General features: G+C 29.7%; 1 non-coding gene across 1 annotated transcript; it reads right to left on the reverse strand.

Moving 5' to 3' along the window:
• Nucleotides 1-1,652: 1,652 nt before the first annotated feature.
• LOC143201816 (U6 spliceosomal RNA) lies at nt 1,653-1,759 on the reverse strand. The gene has a single exon (XR_013007023.1). It is a non-coding gene; the product is annotated as a U6 spliceosomal RNA (small nuclear RNA).
• Between the last annotated feature and the right edge of the window lie 4,763 nt (nt 1,760-6,522).

The following is a 6,522-nucleotide window of genomic DNA, read 5'->3' on the forward strand; positions in this document are numbered from 1 at the left end:
TTAGCCTATTTAAGAGGGCCTATTTATACGTTTTAGTAGACAAAGTCAAAGAAGCAAAAAAATATTGCTTAATAAAGTAAACCCAGTAAATCTTATTCCAGTTGAACAAGATTATTTATTTTAGTTGTAATAATGGGATATAGATCCCTATAATATGGAAGGTTAAGAATATCTCTGACACTTATAGTGGCTTCTTTAGCTACTGAGTCTGCTCTTTTATAACACTCTATGCCCACATGACTGGGGACCCAAACTTATTCTTCTCTTCCGTCCAATAAGAAAAGGGGTGTCTAAAATATGCATCTCCAAATTCCAGAATAGAGCTCAGGGAATTACTAGGATAGGTCAACCAATCACCCGACTCAACCTCCAGAACAATCTGTAGAGCCTTCCATATAGCTGTTAATTCTGCCGGTAGTATGGATGAATGTATATGAAGCTTAGAGGACCCACAAACAGCTGGGCCTACTCCCTCAGTGGACTCGGAACTATCCATGTATAAGACTTTATAGCTTGGATATAGCAAAATAAGATAATCATCAGGCCTTGAAGATGCTAGGACAAGAATTATAGTCGCTATAGATCGTTAGGGATCTATTTGTGGGCAACGAATGGAAATCTATTGTAGAAGTGATGTCAAGCTGGAGACGTCAAGTTTGTCTATATTATGAACGATAATTTCTATAACTTTAAAGAATTGATCTTTAAAGGATCGTGCCCTACCTGATGGTGTCTGTCTGCGTCAAATGGGTCTCCTTTTAGTAGAGAGACTTAGTAATCTGTTGATATGAAGCAAAATATGTAGACTGATCTAAGAAGCTAATTAGCTTGAATCTTCTATATTTTAGAGGTTCAATGTCAGCAAGCCATTGTAGACGGGTTGATTTATATGCTCCAAGATCCAATCTCAAGGCATTATTTTGAACTGTTGTATATGTGCCCCGTCCATGTAAGTGTTTGGTCAAAATAAACACCAAGAAAATTTGCACTCTGTTTAATAGGAATTCGCTGGTCATTTAGAGTCAAGGAATGGAACCTATTTCAATGACGTTGTCTGCAAAAATGCACTAGTGATGACTTTGTAGGGGATATTATGAATCCAGTTGCCAGAGTCCCCTGGAGAGTCCATTCAGATATCTTTGCATTATCTCAGAAGTTTCTTTGGGATCTGAAGAAGATCAGAATATCATATCTTGTCAGCAAAAAGCCTTAAGTGTGTATTTGCACTTGGGAATATCACATATAGAGTTTCTGTTATATTAAAGAGCGTAGGGTTAAGGACAGAACCCTGGCGAACTCCGTTCTTTAGAATATAAAGAGCTGGAAAATACCGGTGTATTCATAAACGAAATGTTCGATCATGTAAGAAATTGGCAATATAGAACCCCGGATGCCCAAAAATGAAGCTGTGTGACAATTAACTATCTCCAGACAAGGTCAAAAGCTCTGTTAATATCCAAAAATACCACGATCGCATGTTTTCCTTTCCTGAAGCCCTCGGTGATGACAGTTTCCAATTCTATTAAAGGTGCTGCTGTAGATCTGCAAGGCTAAAAGTCATATTGATAAATGAAATTGATGAAAATTAATACTTTAAAGTGTAGAAGCCAATTCAATATTTCGCTAATCATCGCTTCCAGAATTTTAGACATAAAAATGTGGAATGCTTATTACGATTTTACGTGTCATCCTTGCGCAGGGGACATGCTAATCTTCTCTGTATCGTTTCAATTTTAATATATGCACCGCCAAAGCGAACACAGAAAGGTGAATTCTGAATGGATAAAAGGAAGCAGCAATGAAGAATCGTTCTTCATCATGGCAATGCAAGCTCCCAAACATCGGCTAAAGCAACCGCATATTTGACTGATTAAAAGATAGAATTTATTGGTCATCCTTCGTACAGCCGTGAACTGGCTCCAAATGGCTTTTTTTATTCCGTATATCAAAATTAAATTGCCTGACCGACGCTATTCTGTACATTCGACAAAAATCATGTTTTGGAGGGATTTTAATCAGAATGGAAAATGTGTTACGAGGAATGATTAAAAGCATGCAAAAGTTTATTGTTCATAAATTACTCTAGTATTTTTATAATAAAGCTCAAAATATAAATAACAATCCTCGTACATACCGTTTAGTATTTGTTTTGCATCTAAAAACTAAATAACATCATTATTATGCGATATAACACTGCTTCAGTTTTAGTTTTACAACCGAATAAACGTCATCAACCAACATTTTAATTAAAATCTGCATGTAGATGAGCCTCGGATTGTTTTTAATGGCCACTAAAAAATAATATAATACTGTAATAATAATAATAATATCCTTATATTAATGAAATTCGAGAACAAAAAAGAGAACATGTAGCAAATATTTTAGGAAACAGGAATATAAAGATATATAATTACAATAATGGTGTTAAAAAAACACATAAATATTTCCTCATAGAGCTTTGATCATAGACTGTACTATATGATTCAGTTTTTCTTTTAAAGATAATCAAAAAGCATTCATGATAAATTATATCATATTTATTTTAAAATAAATAAAACTTTGTAATTACTTTAACACATTTTTAATCACCAATCATTAGAAATAAATAAACAATTTTTGAAGGTATGTATATGTTTGTATACAAAATTATCTTCTTCAAAACGATTCTCAATTAAAATTGCCGAAAAATAATCATAATTGCCTCATATTAAGCTGAACTGGTATTTTATATCTATATCTGTTTGATTATCTGCAAATAGATAAATTGTATTTGCCATATTCTCCAAACATTGTTCCATACGACTATGACTTATTCTAGCCAAGAAGGGTCAATTGTAATAACGCTGACACTATGTCTCCTTTAATTTCGAAGAATTCAATAACGAGACGGTAACAAAAATCATGATAACCCAATTGTAAAGAAACAAGTTCAATTCATACAACTAATACATTTAACATATTTCGAACATAAAATTTCAATTAATTATATTAGCCTAACGTTGAAATAATCGTAACCTGATAACTCAAGTTAATGAAAATCTACATAGAGTGCTTAAAAAACTCCTAGAAAATGTTCTCGATTCCTCAGATATTATTTCTTGTTCCCTGTAATTACTTATTGATTATTTTTACCAATTATATAACTATAATCTTGAACTACAGCTTTAAAGTGATTACTAATTTAGTCAAATCAGCTTTGATTATCGCTAAAGAGCAATTCGGACAACTTTAGAATAAGAATTATTTCTTTCATATATAATTGGCGTAGACTTTGAGGAATATTTAAGTCCACAATATTAAAAGAGTTTTTGTTAACAGTTTATACAATCCAAAAACCTTCTTTTTAATTTTTTTTTCTAAAAAATCAGTTTCTTTAAAATGTTTATTAAAAGAAAATTATACTAAAATTGGTAGCTCAATCAAGTAAAATTATTTAAAAAATTGAAAATTAAATCTTATTAAAACTAGCAACTGAAAATAGTAATTAGTATTTTCAATCAAATGCACGGTTCGACTGTTTTGTTTAATTTGTAATGTCAGACGAAGATGTACGAACTCTTTACTGTATAAATTGTGAGAGAGAAAAGGACGGAGATAATTGCTTGGAGCAGTTAATTTGATATGTGCATTTTCCAACGGTAATATAAGCAAGACAAAGATGTACATATTCCTTCACGTTCTAATTTAAAAAAAGAAGAGAATAAAAATTACTGAATACTATTATCATGCAATTAATAATTTTAGACTAAAAATTATTTCTTTCAAATATAATTGGCATAGAATTTGAGGAGTATTTAAATCCGCAATATTAAAACAGTTTTTGTTAACAGTTTATACAATCCAAAAATAACCTTCTTTTTTTACTTTTTTTCTAAAAAATCAGTTTCTTTAAAATGTTTACTAAAAGAAAATTATACTAAAATTGGTAGCTCAATCAAGTAAAATTACTTAAAAAATTGAAAATTAAATCTTATTAAAACTAGCAACTGAAAATAGTAATTAGTATTTTCAATCAAATGCACGGTTCGACAGTTTTGTTTAATTTGTAATGTCAGACGAAGATGTACGAACTCTTTACTGTATAAATTATGAGAGAGAAAAGGACGGAGATAATTGCTTGGAGCAGTTAATTTTATATGTACATTTTCCAACGGTAATATAAGCGAGACAAAGATGTACATAGTCCTTCACGTACTAATTTTAAAAAAGAAAATAATAAAAATTACTGAATACTATTAACATGTAATTAATACTTTTAGACTAAAAATTATTTCTTTCAAATATAATTGGCATAGAATTTGAGGAGTATTTAAATCCGCAATATTAAAACAGTTTTTGTTAACAGTTTATACAATCCAAAAAATAACCTTCTTTTTCATTTTTTTTTTCTAAAAAATCAGTTTCTTTAAAATGTTTATTAAAAGAAAATTATACTAAAATTGGTAGCTCAATCAAGTAAAATTATTTAAAAAATTGAAAATTAAATCTTATTAAAACTAGCAACTGAAAATAGTAATTAGTATTTTCAATCAAATGTACAGTTCGACTGATTTGTTTAATTTGTAATGTCAGACGAATATGTACGAACTTTTTACTGTATAAATTCTGAGAGAGAAAAGGACGGAGATAATTGCTTGAAGCAGTTAATTTTATATGTACATTTTCCAACGGTAATATAAGCGAGACAAAGATGTACATAGTCCTTCACGTACTAATTTTAAAAAAGAAAATAATAAAAATTACTGAATACTATTAACATGTAATTAATACTTTTAGACTAAAAATTATTTCTTTCAAATATAATTGGCATAGAACTTGAGGAATATTTAAATCCGCAATATTAAAAGAGTTTTTGTTAACAGTTTATACAATCCAAAAATAACCTTCTTTTTTTAGTTTTCTTCTAAAAAATCAGTTTCTTTAAAATGTTTATTAAAAGAAAATTATACTAAAATTGGTAGCTGAACCCAGTAAAATTATTTAAAAAATTGAAAATTAAATCTTATTAAATTGATCGAAATAACATACGTCCGACAAAATAACAAAGACAATTTTCTGTTGGAATTTAAATCATTCAAAAATTGGTTTGCTCAGATACGAGTTGGTTCGTCATGAGGCTCCTCGCTCTTATAATAATTGGTCGGTTAAGTTGAGGACGTGGTTAAAGGCAACCAAGTTCTCGCCTTCCCTATGATAATCGCATCGTTAGAGACAATGAATTGCCGTTTTAATTTTTACCGAATCACCAAAGGACCATGCTCATCATGCTCCTGTGTAATTTTTTATCACAGGCCCTACCTCGTTAAAATAAGCATATTATAGTATTTTCAAGTAAAATTTAACCATTTTCTCTATTATACATATCTTGATTGTATATTGTATATTAAAAATATCTTAACTAATGTATTATTAGGTCAATAAATTAGTTTTAAAAGATTTTTTTTAATTTTTAATTGTTTTTAATTTTTTACTTTTCCACTTTTCAGGAAATTACGGATTTCATTTCGAAAGAATTCTCATATTTAGAGCACTTCCAATTTTAATGTTTCCAAGTATGTTTTCACCGGTTTTTCAATATGTGAACGAGCTTTGTCGTGCTGAAGAATAACACAAAAATAAATCATACATTAAAAATAGGCAGAATTTCTTTGGAATAATTTCAAGAATTCATTATAGCATGCAGTGGAGTTAACGAAAGAAGATCAAAATCAAGCAATATGGTGATTCAAATAAGTAAAAATGAAAATAAAACGAAAGAAAAAATCGTGGGTAATAAAATTAAAACAATCAATATACAGATACAAGATATAGATATAGAATATATATATAGAATATATAATATAGAATATATATATATATATATATATATGATATAATAGAGAGAGAGAGAGAGAGAGAGAGAAAGAGAGAGAGAGAGAGAAGCCTGTAATAGTCATAGAAGGATGACTCTTGTGTATAACCATGGAGTTATAATAGTTTCGAAAGGTAAAATACAGCAAATTACATAATAAATGTTTTCATCTAATTTTTTAACCGACTTCAAAAAAGGAGGGGGTTCAATGTTTGGCAGTATATATTTTTTTTTAAATGTGTATTCACCGATTTTACTGATAATTACGCACCAATATTGGAACCAAGTTAGGATCAGTTGGGAGGAAAGGGGGAAATCGAGGAAATATCTCAAATTTCAAAGGCACAATGTTTGCACATATTTTTTATCTAAAATAATAGATAATATCTCTATATCTCTATTATCTAAAATAATACCCAAGATATTTGGGTATACTGTCATTGCTGAACTGATGTGATGAAAAATCGAATGTAGTTCAGTGTAAAAGCCATTCAGTTTGCTTTTTATGCAATAACCATATTATATAAGAAGTTGTAGAAACGTAATAGGTAACTGTTTCTATGGTATAATAGTTCGAACGTTAAGCTCAGACGCGGAAGTCGCGGGTTCGATTCATAACAGAGTAGCAATATCCTTTTTTCTAGTTTGGTTGGAACATTTGTCAAATCACC

Source organism: Rhynchophorus ferrugineus, unplaced genomic scaffold (genome assembly GCF_030347505.1).
Source record: "Rhynchophorus ferrugineus isolate W39M unplaced genomic scaffold, kcgeb_rfMv2 rfM8, whole genome shotgun sequence".
NCBI lineage: Eukaryota > Metazoa > Arthropoda > Insecta > Coleoptera > Curculionidae > Rhynchophorus > Rhynchophorus ferrugineus.